Source organism: Chiloscyllium plagiosum, chromosome 2 (assembly GCF_004010195.1).
Source record: "Chiloscyllium plagiosum isolate BGI_BamShark_2017 chromosome 2, ASM401019v2, whole genome shotgun sequence".
Lineage (NCBI taxonomy): Eukaryota > Metazoa > Chordata > Chondrichthyes > Orectolobiformes > Hemiscylliidae > Chiloscyllium > Chiloscyllium plagiosum.
In genome coordinates, this window is record NC_057711.1 from 82,671,566 (window position 1) to 82,690,210 (window position 18,645).

At 40.5% G+C, this 18,645-nt stretch overlaps 1 long non-coding RNA gene across 1 annotated transcript in view; it reads left to right on the top strand.

Moving 5' to 3' along the window:
- The window catches only part of LOC122561317, a 117,238-nt gene that overhangs the window by 43,756 nt on the left and 54,837 nt on the right, over nt 1-18,645 (top strand). The window contains exon 2 of the long non-coding RNA XR_006314988.1: nt 1,687-1,782. This is a non-coding gene — a long non-coding RNA (uncharacterized LOC122561317). The remainder of the gene's footprint in view (nt 1-1,686; nt 1,783-18,645) is intronic.

The window sequence follows — 18,645 nt, forward strand, 5'->3', positions numbered from 1 at the left end:
TGCTGAGCAGGCGTCTCTCCTTAGTGCTCCTTTAACAGCCCAAGAGATACAGAAAGCAGTGAGGCAACTTCAAAGTGGTAAGGCGTCCAGTCCTGTTAGTCTTCCCAGTGAGTTTTATAAAGAATTTGTAAACATACTGTCAGGGCCAATGCTAGACATGTATAACTATTCATATACTTGTGATTGCCTCCCACTATCCTTGAGAGAGGCTAATATCTCTCTTATCCTCGAGAAAGGGAAGGCCTCGGAGGACTGTGCTTCTTATAGACCTATCTCACTCTTAAATTCTGATTTTAAAATCTAAGACCTTGGCATTGAGGTTGGAAGGGGTGTTGCCCTCTATTGTTAAAGAAGATCAGATGGGCTTTAAAAAGGTTCACAGATCCACTAATAATATTAGGAAACTGCTTAACATGATACAAGTGTATCAGCAACGATCGGTTCAAGGATTGGTGGTCTCTTTGGACGTGGAGAAGTCATTTGATTGGGTAGAATAGCTGTATCTCTTTTATACTCTGGAGCGGTTTGGCCAGAGTATTTACTAGATGGGTAAGGGTCCTTAACAATGATCCACTGGTGGCGGTTCTCACCAATGGTATAAGATCTGACAATTTTAACATTGGTAGGGGCAGTCGGTAAGGGTGTCCACTTTCAACTTTGCTTTTCACTTTGGTGATTGAGCCGTTGGTGGCGGCCATTTGTAGGGAACCTATTATAGCTGCCCCAAAGGTGGGGTAGAAGGTGCATAAGATTACATTATATGTGAAAGACGTTCTTATTTTTTCTCGGTGCCCTGTTTGATACAGTATATTAATTCATTTGGTTCTTTCTCAGGTTACAAGTTCAATTTTTCAAGGTCAGAGGCAATGCCTAAGCGGGGGGGTCTTAAAGGAATACCTGCCGTGGAAGGTGGGTTCCCCTTTAAATGGGCACAGGGAGGTTTTCTTTTCTTGGGCCTCTCTGTTACCCCGAGCTTTGATCAGTTATTCAAGGCTACTTTTGTTCATTTGTTTGACAAGATTAAACAAGACCTTCAGAGATGGGGGGAGGGGCCCTTTCAATATCATGGTTGGGTCAAGTCACTCTTATCAAAATGAATGTTCTTCCTAGCTGATTGCACCCTTTGTGGATGCTCCCTTTGCTCTTTCCTAGGCAAACATTTTGGAAATTGAGTAGTTGGTTTAGTTCTTTTATTTGGCGCTATAAGTGACCCTTTGTTAAGCTTGCAAAACTGCAATTGACCCAGGGACTGGGGGGAATGGACCTCCTGGATATTAGACGATATCAACTGAGCTCCCTCCTATCTTTTGTAAGTGACTGGGCCTGGGGGGACTTGGTGTTGACATAGTTGGACATTGAGGACTCCCAGACTAAGTGTCCTCTTATCAACCTATTGTTAAAAGACAAAATGATGATAGTTGCGGAACATTGCTGTAATCCATTAGTTACTAACACTGACAAAGCATGCAGAGCAATGAGACAGATGGAGTGTAATATGTCTAAAACATCTTTTCTTACTCCCATAATTGGCATGCCGGGTTTCCGGCCAGGGAGAATGGACCCCACGTTTAAACTTTGAGCGGATAGGGGAGTCTCTTGTTTGGGTGATCTGTTTGAGGGTGAAGTGTTTGATCAAATAACTTGGAAATATGGATTGTTGAGTAGGGATCCTTCCATTTCTTTCAGATTAGAGATTTTATCTGAGAGGAGACCACACTTTTGACTGAGTGTTACAGATCTGATACGGAAAAGAGGGTGCATCAGGCTAAGAGCACTCTTTCAGTGAGTACTCTCTATCATTTGTTGGGGGGAGGTTCCTCGGGAGATATCGAGTGTCTATGTGAGGTCTGGGAGAGAGAGTTAGGAGTTGAGATCATTTCAGAAACATGGGAGGACATTTGTGTGAATGCGAAGAGGATTTTGATATGTAATAGGACCCATGCTATGCAGTTAAAGATTCTTCATCATGCTCATCTGGCCCCAGAGTGTCTTAAGCAAGGAAATATTAGCAAAATTTAAGCAGGGAGCATCTTCAATGTTCCCCAAGTGTAAAATAAATATGGGTACCCTCATTCATTGTCCTGCCACTTGCTCCATGCGTGTTGGAGTGCTGTGGCAGGAGTAACAGAGAGGGTCTTGGGGACCGAAGTCAAGATGGACCCGGTCTCTTTGTTCCTGAGTCTGCTGAAGTTACCTGTCTTAGATTTACATGGGAAAAAAGCTTTTTAACATTCTCACTTTTTGTGTGAGGAAGAGCATTCTGATGTGCTGAGTGTCTGAGAAACCCCCCAACTCCAACATCGGGTCTGTCGGGGTGGCGCGAGTTAATTATGGACCACATTCCTTCAGACTTCCTTACAAATATGGTGCACCAGAAAACGGACAACTTTTACAAGACGTGGCAGCCCTTTTTGAATTACTTGGAAGCAGATCCGTCTGCCATTTTGATTTGGGCTTTTATCTAGCCATGATGGCTTGGTCTGATAAACCTAATGTCATGAGAGGAAGAATTTCAAACAAATGCGGGTTTAATAATTGATGCTCTTGAAGATTGAGAGCTATGGCCCTGTTGCGCTGAGCGGCATTATTTATTTATTGATTTGTAGTAAGTGTAGTTTGATTTTTTTGTAGAGTAGTATAGTAGTTGGTTCATTGTTTATTATTGTTTTTGATGTTATGATGCTATATTTTCATGTTTTTGTAACTTTCTAATTTTGTATAGAAAAATTTTTCAATAAAAATATTTTAAAAAAAAGAACGGCTACAAAGAAAAGAATTGGGAACAAAAGACCAGTAAGCTTAACATCTATGGTAGGTAAGTTACTTGAGAAGATTCTGAGATAAGATATACGTGCATTTGGAAAGATAGGGTTTGTTTAGGAATAGTCAGCATGGCTTTGTGCATGGGAGATCATGCCTCACAAATTTGTTATGGTTCTTTGATGAAGTGACCAGGAAGGTTGAAGAGGGCAAGGCTATAGACGTAGTCCATATAGATTTCAGTAAGGCCTTTGATTAGATTCCACATGGTAGGCTGCTCTGGAAGATTAGATTACATGGAATCTAGAGGGAGCTGGCAAATTAGATACAAAATTGGCTTGATGGTAGGAATCAGCGAGTAACAATGGAAGGATGTTTGTTGGACTGGAGGCCTGTGACTAGCGGATTGCCTCAGGGGTCAGTGCTGGGCCTATTACTGTTTGTTATCTATATCAATGATTTGAATGGGAATGTACAAGGCATGATTAGTAAGTTTGCAGATGACACAAAAATAGGTGATATCATGGACAGTGAGGATTGTTATCAGAAATTGCAGCAGGACCTTGATCAGCTGGGGAAGTGGGCTGAGATTTGGCAAATGGAGTTGAATACAGATAAGTGTGAGGTCATGCACTTTGGAAAGTCAAATCAAGGTAGGAGTTTCATGGTGAATGGTAGGGCCTTAAGGAATGTAATAGAACAGAGGGACCTTGGAGTTCAGGTGCACAGTTCTTTGAAAGTAGAGTCACAGGTAGACAGAGCAATGATGTAGACTTTTGGCACACTGGCCTTCATCAGTCAGGGTATAGAGTATAAAAGTTGGAAAGTTATATTACAGTTGTACAGGATGTTGGTGAGTATTGTGTTCAGTTTTGTCACTTTGCTACAGGAAGGATGTTATTAAATTGAAAAGAGTGCAGAGGAAGTTTACAAGGATGTTGCTAGGACTCGAGGGTCTGAGTTATAGGGAGAGGTTGGACAAACTATGACTTTTTAGAGCATAGGAGACTGAGGGGGATCTTATAGAAGCGTGTAAGATCATGAGGGGCATGGATAGGGTGTATGCACTCAGTACTTTTCCCAGGGTTGGGGAATCAAGGACAAGAGGGCATCAATGTAAGGTTAGAGGGAAAAGGATAAAAGGAAATCTGAGGGGCAACTTTTTTACACAGAGGGTGGTACATATGAGATGCTGGTGGAAGTGGTTGAGGTAGGTACATTAACAACATTTAAAAGGCATTTGGATGGGAAAGGTTGAGAAGATTATGGGCCAAGTGCAGGGAAATGGAGTTAGCTTGGATAGACATTTTGGTCAGCATGGACCAGTTTCAGCCAAAGGGCCTGTCTCCTTGCTGTAGCACCTTTTGACTCTACACAGGTAAGTGCCAGATTATGACTTAATACAATGGCCCTCTTCCAGAGAACACATGAGGGAAGTTGGCCAGTTTTCCAGCCAACAGGCATTTTCTTCACAGTCAGCTGAGCTATTCATTACTGTTTGTTTTATCCAATGCCCCCCCAAACCCCCTTATCACTGCCTCTAGACATCATTGCTGTGAATGGCTGTCTCCTATCCATCAGTGTCAATGTCTACCATCTTCATATCTCATTTACAGGTTTTCTTACACTTGCGTTTCCACCTTTGGTGTCTCAGTCATATCTTCAACATCTCTTGGCAGACCAAGATTACCAATTCAATGGTTCTTAGTTCCATTGGCATGCACACATTGTTAAGATAATTATGTCTTTGCTGGCTTGACCACTTTCATGGGATGGATAATGGCCATATAAAGGCAATCTACATTTCCCACTAGCCACCTAGTAATGATTTCCTGAATATCCAAAGAAAAGTAAGAGATAATCTTTTTAAACTATATAAGCTTGTGGGAGAGCTTGTTTTGGTAAATACTGAGACGATGCTTCCTCTCTGAGGGGAATCAACAATTAAGGAGCTCAGTTGTAAAGTAAGGGGTTATCCTTTGAGACGTAGATGAGGATGAAGTTCTTTTCTCACAGGTAGGTAATTTTCGATTTCTCTACCTCAGAGAGCCCTGGAGGGTGGGTTATTAAGTATATTCAAGGCTGACTTAAACAGATTTTTGACTTATTCCTTAGTCAAGACTCGGTGGCTAGCAAGCAAAGTGAAGTTTGGACCATGATCTTAGTGAATGGTGGAGAGGTCCTGAGGGGCCTTCTCCACAGTAACTGACTGCTGCTGTGGCTAGGCTGGTGGACAGGGCTCAAAGCCTGCATTGTCCTCTGGTCTGTTGGTAGACCACACTCGGGCAGCTGACCTAGCCTCTTATGCTTTAGCAGGGTCAGCAAGCAAACTGAAAAATTCCGGATGGCGTCTCAGGATAGGCCTTATAATGTTTTTAATTTGATTTGATTTTTACTGTCATATGTACCTAAGTACAGTGTTTGGTATAAGCAGATCATAAAATACACAGACCCTGGCGTGATTGAACAGAGCAAGGAATATAAAATTACAGCTGCAAAGGAGGTACACAAAAAACAAGATCAACATTAGATTTGAAGTTTGAGAGGTCCAATCGGTAGTCTAATAACAGCGGGGAAGAAGCTGATCTGGAATCTGTTGGTTAATTGTGGTTAAGGTTTTGTACATTCTGCCTGACTGAAGAAGTTGGAAGCGATTATAACTGGGATGACAGGGGACTTTGATGATGTTGGTTGTCACTCCGAGGCATCGAGAAGTGTAGTTGGATTCAACATGCAGAAGGTTGGCATGCTTGATGGTCTGGCTGTGTTTGCAACTTTCTGTATTTTCTTAAAGTCCTGGGCAGAGCAATTGTCAATCCAAGCCGTGATGCATCCAGATTGCTCTTTATGGTACATCTGTAAAAGGTGGTGTGGGTCCTTATGGACATGCCAAATTTCCTTAGCTCACTGAGGAAGAAGAGGCGTTTTGTGCCTTCTTGAAAGTCTCATCAATGTTGGTGGTCCAGATCAGATTGTTGACGATTGTCACACTTAGCAACTTGATGTTCTCGACCATATCCACCTCAGCTCTATTGATATGGATAAGGGCGTGTCCTGCTCCTTGCTTCCTGAAGCTGATGATCAGCTGTTCAGTTTTGCTGACATTGAGGAAGAGATTATTATCTTTCCATGTCACCAAACAGTATCTCTTTCCTGTATTCTGTCTTGACATTGTTTGATACCTGGCCTACAATGGTGATGTCGTCAGCAAACTTGTACATGGAGCTCGGACGAAATTTGGTCACGTAGTCATGAGTATACAAGGAGTATATTAAGGGGCTGAACATGCATCCTTGCAGGGAGCTGCTGTTGAAGATTGTCATGGAGAAGGTGCTGTTGCCTATCTTTACAGATTGCAGTCTGTGTGTCAGGAATTCGAGGATCCAGTTGCAGAGGGCAGAGCAGAGACCTATGTCTTGGAGTTTGGAGATTAGTTGGTGAGGGTTATAGTGTTGAAGGTGAAGCTGTAGTCAATAAGTAGAAGCCTTACATAGGAGTCCTTATTATCCAGATGTTAATTGTTGTTAATTGACTATCTGCCACATGTGGCTGGGCAGTCTTGCAGATTTCCATTTGGACTCCTGTAAATTGCTCAAGACAGAGGGAAATGGATCCAGCATATTGGCATGCCAAATTGATGATTCATACTTTCTTTCCAGCCCACATCAACATCCAACACAAATGGGACTTAAAGAATCTTGCCCATAACGCCATCAATGTGTTAAACACAGCTGGGAATTGCAGGCTTGGCTGTTCTGTAGTTGGCCATACCTTGAGGCACCTGTGAAAGTTAAATAATTGGAAAATCTCTTTTTTTCCTACTTTTCTCTGCTGCTGATGTCTGACAAGTGATTTCAAGGATATTAGCAGTTTTCTGCTACGTCACCCAGGTTGACGTCTTTCTGCTGTAAAGTTAGACAATAAGTTTTGTTGTTTTCTTGGGTGCAGGTTTTATATTTGAACCTGATTTGATCTTGACTTGATATACAAATCACATCTTGCATATGGAAGAATGCTCCTAGTGACTGTGGTTTCTGTTTTGTGGTACAATAAATCAGATGCAATCCTCCTTGCATGTGTTTAACAGTTTCAGTGGAGCATTCTATTACTCTGCAGCTGAGGCCTCAGCACATAACCTCTTAACAATTTATATTTGCACCATGTGCAGTTTCTTGAACGTTTCAACAATCCTCATTTGAGAAATGTGGTATATCTGCTAATCTTGCATAGATTAAAGTTTCAAATATCTTGCATAAATGTCAAGACGTTAATGAACAATAACAAAAGCAGCTATATTCACTTCCCAACAAATAGGGTGAATTGCCTTGCCTGTGTACTAATTCTCTGAAGAATCTACATGCTATTCCAACTGCAATTGCTTATTTATGCCCTTTTCCCTCATACCAAAAATGACCCTCAATTTCTTTGCTGTGTCATTTTAGTGATGATAAATTTGAGTAATGTATGGTAAAGTCTGATGGCACCACTTTTTGTTTCTTAAGGCAGAATCTCTGTGCAGTCACTTGAGTGACTCAGAGCTGCCTCAGATTCATTCCTCTTGAAATATTGTTGCCTTGACCTATCATTACCCTTGAGGAGCTTGTGCTGAACAAGAATCTTTGTGAATTGTTGCAGTCAGTGCCTTCCTATTTTACTGAGAATCTTCCGATTTAAGAAAAGAAAGTAGGATATTTTTCAAAAGGGAGGATACAAAGGTAGTCTGAGATGTATAGGTGAGTCTTGCATAATTTAGAATTAAGGAACGCTTAGTGTGAAAGTGACTTGAATCTGGAATTAAGTAAAATTCAAACTGAAATCTTTGAATTATGCTAACATAATGACATACAGTTAAAGTTCAAACATTTGAAACTAAAATGAAAGTCAACTATGCACAAGGAGAATCATCACATCGCTGTCCGTTGGAAATTCCTCTTCAAATCAAAATTAGAAGCACATCTGTCTTACTTAGTAATTGATGGCATGCTAGAAAAATCATGTTCTTAGAAACTGCCCATTTGAAAGTTCTGCATTCCTAAAATATCTATGATGAATTGCTAAAGAAGGAGAAAATCATCGTGTTTTCTTTTCTCTTAATACAATAATATTTGTTTTAATTGGCTAATATGATTTGTTTCAGAGCACAAGGTTGATAGTTTAAAATATGAGAAATTAGTTTAGAGTAATTTATCTCAAACAAAAATTTATTTCCAATTAGAAAAAAAAGCTCTGTCATTTGATGTAAGTATTATAAGAGTCTATGAACGCGACTGGTTATTTCTGCCTATGGTAAGCTCAACAGCAGTGAGTTTAATGATGTCGAATAAGGTAGTATGAATATCAGAAAACGTGAACTGCTGGCCGTGATGATGCTGATCAATCTTTCCTGGCCACCTTTAGACACATATGCATGCTTAGATTGCTGTTCACTAACATTTAAAATTGCCGACAAATTCCATCAGCATCAGTTTTTATTCAAAGACTTCCAAGAGTTAATACAGACCATGACCACAACCTTTACTGCAGAAACAGTGTCTTGTACATTTCTTTTGGAGAACTCTTCATTTGCAAGCTGATCAAAATATTTTAACGGACAAATTCATTGAAAAAGACTTGATTCATAATTTCCTCATAAATCTCCTTCCCTGTCCTCCAATTTCTTTGCTGGATATTTTATCAACAGCTAAAACCACTCCACTCACAGAGGATATTTTAAACTCCCAAAGATGGCGTAGGTTGGACATTTAGATGACTGTAATTGGCTTATTTTCAGGTCTGACTTAAGATCAAACATGAACCTCAATCCTATTTCAATGGAGCTTTTATAGAAGACTGGAATTAGGATTCACAGATTAAAATGAATCTGTGAGACAGAGATGAGAAGAATGTGTTTTCTTCAGAGGTTCATGAATCTATGGAATTCTCTTCCCCAGAGGGCTGCAGAGCCAGGTTCACTGAATATGTTTAAGACAAAGGTACTAACAGGGGAGTCAAAGGTTATTGGAGTGGGAAGAAAGTGGAGTTGAGACCAAAATCATACTGATCAGGATACGTTGAAGAAAATTGCCTTCATGATGAATGTGATGTAGAAATAAGTTAACACAAGTAAGGTATTATCAGGAATAGTAATTCATTATAATCTATATTTGTGAGGTAATAATACCCTGCACAAGAAAGTTAGTAATATGCATGAGTACATTAGTTTAAAGATAATCTTTAAGCTGTCGTGAAAAAAAGGGGGGAAATGTGGCTAGTTTTTAAAAAGAGGAGGGAGTTTCTGACGTCCAGGGCAACATTAATCTGTCAACCTTTACTGCGGAAACAGTGTTTGCTGGTTCTTCAAGTTCTTGCATTCCATGGAACCTTGCCATATGCAAATTAGCCAGCAATTTACAGCCTACAAAACCTAAGGATTTGATAACTGAACATTTAGAAAAAGTAGGCAGAGTCAGCATTGAATTGTGAAAGGGAAATTACGTTTGACAAAGTATTTGGAGTTTATCCATGGTGTTACTTGTAACACAGACAAAGGAGAACCAGGAGGTGTGGTGCATTTGAATTTTCAGAAGGCTTTTGAAAAGGTCCCACATAGGTTAGGAAATAAACATGAATAATGACATATTTTAAGAAAGCATCTATTTCACTGAAATCTTTTCAGCAGTAACATTGATTAAGTTAGAGTCATTCGTTTGTCAAACATCAACTCTCTCAGAGCACTATAAATGGTGTAAGGAGCACTATAGCAGGCAGAAGAGAATCAATGTGGCCTGTTGATCACAGTGACCCCTGCTGGAAGTGCATGAATACATGTAATAAAATGATAAACTCTGGCAATGCTTTAATGAATTTCTTTCTAAGATAATCAAGTGCTAAAGAATGTGGACATTCAGAGAGTGATTGCTACCTGCTGGTCTCTGATTTCACAAAAAATAACACTTTGGGAAAAGGCATCACTGATGGCTTGGAGCTTGAACAAGTTTTGTGCAACAGACAAGACTGATTCAGTGCAATGTACATATCTAATTTATTTCCATCTATCTGTAGGATACAAACTAATACTATGTAAGACTCGATTTCATGCAATATTGTCCATGCTTGATGAAGTGTTAGGTGTTGATGGAGAAAGTGAGGTCTGCAGATGCTGGAGATCAAAGTTGAAACTTTATTGCTGGAACAGCACAGCAGGTCAGGCAGCATACAGGGAACAGGAGATTCGATGTTTCGGGCACAGGCCCTTCTTCAGGAAGGTGTTGATACCAAACAGGTAGTGGGAAGGCTAGTGAACTCCCACCCTAATGGTATTGTGTGTCTATGTATAGCACATGCAGTTCAAGAAAGCAGTTTACCACCCAAGGGTGACTAGGGATAGGCAATGAATGCTGGTCTGGTCAGTGATGCACACATCCCTGGGTGAACTAAAAAAAAAGAGTTGTGTGTTGAATTATGCTGGAAGCTAGACTGAAATAACTGTAAGCAATATGCAATAATGTCTGATCCTGTGCTGTCGGGGACAGTGAAAGTTAGATCAGAATAAACCTAGGCATAATTAATTTAAGAAATGTATTCAGAAACAATAATCAAAATAGGGTAAATAAAGTAATCATCTATCTAGTAATGTTAATTAATTTTCTCAATTTTGCTATCCTATGTGATATTGGCTGCAAAATGTGAGAAAACAAAGCCCCAGCAAAAGTGTAATTGAAAACAAGTATTCAAACAAATGACATCAACAGCACAACAGATACATCAGAATAGGCGCATTGCAACTGTCAAGGCCACACCAGACATGTCTTCAGAGTAGATTGGGAATTAAAAATTAGCATTAGCCTGTTTGCAGTTCCCTTTTAGTTTTTGAGTGTTTCAATTTAACCAGCAGCAGCTTTAAGCTTAAACTGGATAAAGGTTTTTTTTGCAAAGTTACTTATGTAGTTATTCAAATAAAAATAATACAGTTATTAGCTTAAAAATACAGATACAAGGATTGAGGTAGGCAAGAATAAAAAATACTTGGAAAGGTGAAAGTAAGATCAGTCTTTAAGATCGAGGGCAGGCCTATTTCTTGCTTGTAGATTCCTTTACTGATGTGAAAGTGTTAAAAATGTGAAGTGGGAATTCAACAACTGTGACTGTTTCTGTGATTGAATAGTTGGAACTTGCTCTCAAAGATCAACTGATCATAATAGGTCCTGGGAGTGAGTCAAAGCTCCTTTGTTTTGCTTTTATGCACTGCAGGTATTCCTCTTGACAGCCTGGTTCAGTACAGCAGAACTGGTGTCCTTCCTCAGTCTCTCTGTTGAGAAGCAATGACTGCGTCAAGTCATTACTCTCGTGGTCTCCACATAGAAGTAGTAGTTCACAGCCTGACTTTTACTCATATCAGAACTTAAAATGGCTGGGATCCCATAAATATCAAATCATGTTTTCATATTAGGTTTTGGGATGGGCTAGGTCTGAAGCAAACACCATTCATTTTGTCTTTTAGTTGATGTAATTTCCTCACCCATTAGCTTGCATATTCTTATCCTGTCCTGTTGTTAGTGAGAGAGGGAGAGATGTCCACACTTCCATGACAATCATTGTCAATGAGTTTCTGAATACCCTTCTAACTATCCATTGAGATTCAAAAGATCTTTTGTGATTGTTTTCTGAGGCAAATACAGTCTGCTCAGTATGAGCAAAATCTGGTGCAGACATGATGGGCCAGATGGCCTCCTTCTGTACTGTCACAACACTATGAATCTGCAAACTGACCTCTGGGAGCCAGTTTATATAACTCTGTGTGTGCTCCTTTTAAAGAAACAGATTTAGATATTTTAGTGCTGAGTAGGGCACTCTTCCTCTTATTGCACACAAAGATGAATAGAAGGATCTGCTAAAGGTTAAAATCAGAGGAATGGAGAGCTTGAGCAATCTTTAGTTAGTGAGTTTTGAGAAGATTTGTAGCTCAAGTTGAAATTCTGGATGTAGGTCTGCTCGCTGAGTTGGAAGATTCGTTTTCAGACTTTTCATCACCATGCTAGGTAACATCATCAGTGAGCCTCCAGTGAAGCGCTGGTGTTATATCCCACTTTCTATTTATGTGTTTAGGTTTCCTTGGGTTGGTGATGTCATTTTCTGTGTTGGTGATGTCATTTTCTGTTCTTATTCTCATTGAGTGGTAGATGGGGTCTAAATAGATTGTTTGTTGATAGAGTTCTGGTTGGAATGCCATGCTTTAGGAATTCTCATGCATGTCGTTGTTTGGCATGTCCTAGGATGGATGTGTTGGCCCAGTCAAAGTGGTGTCCTTCCCCATCTGTATGTAAGATACTAGTGATAGTGGCTTTTTGTGGCTAGTTGATGTTCGTGTATCCTGGTGGCGAGTTTTCTGCCTGTTTGTTCAATGTAGTGTTTGTTACAGTTCTTGCAAGATATTTTGTAAATGACGTTAGATTTGCTTGTTGTCTGTATAGGGTCTTTCAAGTTCATTAGCTGCTGTTTTAGTGTGTTGGTGGGCTTGTGGGCTACCATGATGCCAAGATGTCTGTGTAGTCTGGCAGTCATTTCCGAGATGTCATTGATGTCGGGGAGAGTGGTTGAGGTTTCTGGGCATGTTTTGTTTGCTCGTTTGGGTTTATTGCTGAGAAATCAGCGGACTGTGTTCATTGTGTACCTGTTCTTTTTGAATACGCTATATAGGTGATTTTCCTCTGCTCTTCATAGTTTCTCTGTGCTGCAGTGTGTGAAATAATGTTCTAATGCAGCTTCATTTGTGGCTGTTGGGATGATTGCTTCTGTAGTTCAGTATTTGGTCCTTATGTGTTGATTTCCTGTAGACGCTGGTTTGAAGTTCTCTATTGACTGCTCACTTTACTGTGACATGTAGGAATGGCAGTTTGTTATTGTTTTCCTCCTCTTTTGTGAGAAAAAGAACTGGAGATGACATCACCAACATAGGAAATGACACCACCGACCCAAGGAAACCTAAACACATAAATAGAAAGTGGGATATAACACCAGTGCTTCACTGGAGGCTCACTGATGATGTTACCTAGAACAGTGACTAAATCTGAAAACAAACCTTCCAGCTCAGCAAGCAAACTTACATCCATAATCCATAAAACAATGTTTGAATTGAATTAGCTTTATTGCTACATGTAGGTATTTTATAGAAGGTGGATGTCATGTGCAAAACTTAAATTCATTGTCCACCCTAATTCCTTTGAGCAGGCGATGAGTCCTTTCTTATACCACTGAATTAGTTTTATTGTCACGTGTACTCAAATGAGTACAGTGAAAAGTTTAGAATTCGCCACTTACAACACCACTGTATCTTTTTACATGGCATTTCTATTTAGTAGGAAGATCCAGAATTTTAACCAATGTAATTCAATTTCTCTTCACAGATGCTGCCAGACCTGCTGAGTGACAGAGCAGGCTCAAGAATCTGATTGACCTACTCCTGCTTGGAACTTGCATGTTCATATCTTCATATGAGAGAGCAGAAGGTCTTGGAGAGAGCAGATTGAGTATGAGAGAATGGAGAGAGAGAGAGAGAGTGGGAAGTGTCAGACAAGTGGAGACAATCAGAAAGTGTCAGGTCAGTTTGAGAGAATGGAGAGAGGCAGAGAAGGTGGAGAATATCAGAAACTTGCAAACGAGTCAGACAGTGTCAAAGACAGTGGAGAGAGTCCAAGACGTAGGGGAGAGAGAGAGCGAGAGCGAGAGAGAGACTGAAAAAAAAAGGGGAGCAGAGAGATTCAGAGATACCAGAGAGACTCAAAAAGGGCAGTGAGAATTGGAGAGACTCAGAGAAGGCAGAGATAGTCAGAAAATATAAAGAGAGAGTCAGAGAGTGCAGAGACTCGAAGAGAGTGGAGAGAGAGGCAGGTGCGATCACAGAGGTTCAAAGAGAGAGTCAGGTAGAGTAGAGAGGGTGGTGAAGGTCAGAGAGTATGGAGAAAGTCAGTGCATGAGAAAAAAGCCAGACATGGGTAGAGAGTAGGTGTAAGTTCAGAGCAGTTTAGAGAGTAGGACGTGTCAGAGTGGAAAATGTCAGAGATTGGCAGAGACAATGGCCAGTGTTGGGTGGAGAGAGTTAGATGGTGAGGAGACAGTCAGATAGGTTAACGATTGTAAATGAACATGCAGACTGTAAAACAGAGGGGAGGGAGTCTGGAGTGAGCCCAAGTATGGAGAGATTCAGAGAGAGTGGAGAAATTCAGACAGAAGGAACAGATTCACTAAGAATGCAGAGAGCAAAGAGAGTAAGAAAAGGAGGACTGGAGAGACTCAGAGAAAGAAGGTTGTCAAGGAGGCTGCAGATAGTCAAAACAGTGGAGTGAATCAGACAGCACAGAGAAGCTCAGTGTAGAGAGGGACCTATGTGAAGTAAGAAAGGGAAGAGTGAGAGAATTATGGAGAGTGCGGAGAGTCTGAAGAGTAAAGAGTGTCAGAAAGATTATATAGTGTTGGGAGACTCAGAGACAGTAGAGGGATTCAAAGACAGAGGTGAGAGTCAGTCAGCAAGGACAGGCACAGAGACAGAGAGGCTCACAGAAAGTCAGAGAAGTCAGAGGGTATGGACAGTCTCAAAGATAACAGATGGAGTTAGGAGTCAGTGGAGTGAAACAATGAGGGTGGGAAGTGAGGCAGTGAGTGTGAAAAGAGGGTTAGCAACAATAGAAGGAGTTAAAGAGAGTGGGGAAGGTTAATGAGAATGAAAAGAGTCAAGGGTGTCAGAGATAGAGAGACAGTCATCGTTGGATAGTGCATTGAATTTGGAAAACAATTTCAAAACAAAATGTCAGAAGGATGGCATTTGGCACATATTGTGGCTATCAAATCCTGAGGAAGTACTTGAAGCTAGTGCTCCGCCACAGCAATCATTATACTACTGTGCCTCAAATCTTCTTGCTGGCTAATGGATAAAGTATTAGTTGTTAGTTTGTTTTATTAAATTGTTTATTTTTCATTGGTCGCACTCATTTGGTGATAGTTTTGATTATTTTTTACATAGACTCATAGAGATGTACAGCACGGAAACAGATCCTTTGGTCTAACTCGTCCATGCCAACCAAATATCCCAACCTAATCTTGCCCCATTTGCCAGCAGTTGGCCCATATCCGTCTAAACCCTTCCTATTCATATAATCCATTCAGATGCCTTTTAAATGCTGCAATTGAACCAACCTCCACTACTTCCTCTGGCAGCTCATTCCATATACGCATAATCCTCTGCGTGAAAAAGTTGACCCTTATGCCTCTTTTATATATTTCCCCTCTCACCCTAAACCTATGCACTCTAGTTCTGGGCTCCCCCAACCCAGGAAAAATACCTTGTCTATTTACTCTATCCACACCCCTCATGATTTTATAAACCTCTATAAGATCAACCCCTCAGCCTCCAACGCTCCAGGGAAAACAGCCCCAGCCTGTTCAACTCTCCCTTCAGCTCAAATCCTCCAACCCTGGCAACATCCTTGCAAATCTTTTCTGAACCCTTTCAAGTTCCACAACATCCTTCCGATAGGATTTGTCAGATATAATTTCCAATGTCCTTAGTTAACATATGATGATGTTGATATTTTAGATTTACAGAGGTCATTTTCTTGGGAGTATATTAGGTGTCTCAGACATTTGCTTCTTAGATTATTAGAGTTCGGTGTTAAACCATAGCAGTCAGCTGAGTCACCATTGCATCATGTACGTGGAGTCATAGAGTCGTTGAGTAATAGAGATGTACAACACGGAAACAGACCCTTCCATGCTGACTAGATATCCTAAACTAATTGTCCCATTTTCCAGCATTTGGCCCATATCCCTTTAAACCCTTCCTATTCATGTACCCATCAGGATGCCTTATAAATGTTATAACTGTACTGGCCTCCACCATTACCTCTGGTAACTCATTCCATACATGGACTACCCTCTGCATGAAAATGTTGCCCCTTTGGTCCCTTTCAAATCTTTCCCCTCTCACATTAAACCTATACCCCCTAGTTTTGGACTCCCCCTGGGGAAAAAATCTTGCCTATTTACCCAATCCATACCCCTCATGATTTTATAAACTTCTAGGTGATCACCCCTTAGCCTCTGATGCTCTGATGCCCCAGCTTATTCAGCCGATGTGAGAACTCCAGGAAACTTCATGCATCCAAGAGAACCATGTATGAAGAAAGTACTACTGGTTTATTGAAGTTTAGGAGGTGGAAAATGGTTGGAATCACTACAGTTAAGTTAGAAATCTGAGAACCTCCTCTTAACATTTTCTAGAAGTCACCACCCTACAGCTAAGAGGCTGTAGGAAGTGAGTAAATGGGTGACCACCAAAAAGGATTGAACGCAGAGTTGAATTGCCCCTTTCCTAATCAGTCACATTCATTTTTCAGTTATGAATACCTTTGGAAGTATGCAATTACACGCAGCAACACAGGAGATTTGACTGCACACAATGATGAAAGAAGGACTAGAAATGCAAAGGTCATGGTGGATTTTCTAGGGGAATAGGCAGGAGTTTCTCCAAAAGCAAATGCAATTCTTGAATATATATTGCATTCCTGCTGCCAAAAAACCACCTATAAGCAGTTTAGTGAGTAAGTTCTCCCTAATACACCAGTCAATGACACCTTCCATCACCTTCTTGATGGTTTGGAGTAGACTGACGAGGCAGTAATTGGCTGGATTGGATTAGTTCTGCTGCCAGTGGCCAAACTGTAATTGGGTAATATTTTTACTTTTGACAGTAAATCCCAGTGTTATAGATATACTTGATTAGATGGCACCTGAGGGAATATCCTGGAAGGACAAGTGAACAACCAGAAGTCATGGTTCTTATTGAAAACAATAACATAGGAAGGAAATGTGTTGAGGTCCTTCAGATAGATTGCTGAGCTCAGTAAAATAGTAAAAAAAGGAGATTAAGGGTGTTAGTCTCAGGATTACTCTCAGGAGTGGAACAAATTAGTATATGAACAGGAAAATAGTGCAGATGTGAAGGCAAAGTACTGTGGATGCTATAAATTTGAAGCAAAAAAATGCTGGAGAAACTCATCAGGTCTGGCAGCATCTGTGGAGAGAGAAACAAATAGTGCAGATGAATGTTTGGCTGGAGAAGTGGTGCAGCAGGGTGAGGTTTCAGCTCATAGTGGCATTGGGGCAGGTTCTGGTGGACACCACTTTCAGCAACTGGTACATGAGGACACCCAGATATTGTTGAACATTCCCCTCTCCCACTTTACAGCCATTCAAATAATAATCTGCCATCCTATTTTTGCTACTGAAGTAGATAACCTCAAATGTATCCACATCATACTGCATCTACCATGCATTTGCTCACTCACTCAGCCTATCCAAATTGCCCTGCAATGTCTCTGTATCCTCCTTCCAGCTCACCTTTCCATCCAGCTTTATGTCATCAGCAATTTTGAAATAATACATTTAATTCCCTCATTTAAATAATTAACGTATACTGTATTGTGAGTTGCTAGTGTCCGAGAACCAATCCTTATGGTATCTCACTAGTCACTGCCTGCCATTTAGAGAAAGATCAGTTTATTCCTATCTTGGTTTCCTTTCTGCTAACCAGTTTCTAACCATCTCAATATACTAGGCCACATTCCATGTGCTTTAACTTTTACACATGAATCTCAGATAGAGAATGACAAAGTTGAAGGTGTGTTGCAGTTTTGATTCAGAATGACATGACAGCTTGAAACGAAAGGATTTAATAGATGGTTCTTGGAATGAGTTTAATTAACTTGAGTTCAGGAATGATGTGAAGGTGCCATTTTGGACTAGCGTGGGCAAAGTCAAAAATCACACGACACTGGGTTATAGTCCAACATGTTTATTTGAAACCGCAAGCTTTCGGAGACTTTGCTCCTTCTTCAAACAGCTAGTGAGAGAGAATACATCGGACACAGAATTTATATTAAAACATCAAAGGGTCATATAACTGATGATCGTGGTCCTTTTGGGCTCTTTTCTGCTTTTTTGCATCTTTATGGAAACTTGATGTCTGTGGCAATATGTGCAATCTTCTTGGAGATCCTCTCCAATTTGAGCCAGCAGCTGGTGGTGTCGATGCTGGCCATGATGTGGAGGTATTGGTATTGGACTGGGATGGACAAAGTAAAAAATTGCATGAAATCAGGCTATAATCCAACAGGTTTATTTGAAACCACAAAATTTTGGAGTCATCCCTCAATGGAGGGGAGTTGTTACATTATTGGGATATTTTTGTATAACTATGAACAGTGAGAACAAGGTCAATAAACAAACCTTTTGGAACACTTTGCACTTCAGACCTTTCTGCCTACCTCTGGTTCTGTGGCTCTGATCACCACTGAAGTAAAGTGAGATCTACACTCTCGTGAGTGAACACCAATTGACTTAATTGAACATCATTATACACAGAGGACATCTGCAAAAAAGGACATCTTACTTGGAGCCCAGAAGACTTGGTTGCAGTTTCAAGTGATCACTATGACACAGGGATTGGTTAGCTCAGTTGGCTGTTTTATGGTGCAGAGTGATGCCAGCAGCATGGGTTCAATTCCTGCACCAGCTAAGGTTAATAGGAAGAACTTTCCTTCTCAACCTTGCCCCTTGGCTGAAGTGTGGTATCCCTCAGGTTAAACCACCATCAGTTGTCTCTCTCTCTCTCTCGTGAGAAAGTAGTCCGGTGGGACTATAGTACTTTATGATACAGGTCTTGTCAATTGTCCTCAGTAACTATGCTGAGAGTAAAGATACTGTCTCATTGTACACTCCAGGGGGAAATTCAATTCATTCTGACTTGGAAAATTAGTTTTGGCATAATTTAACAAATGATATCTCATTCCTATGTGAGGGAAGAAGAACACATAAAATGATATGTTAAAATTATATAAAACCCAAAAGAATTAT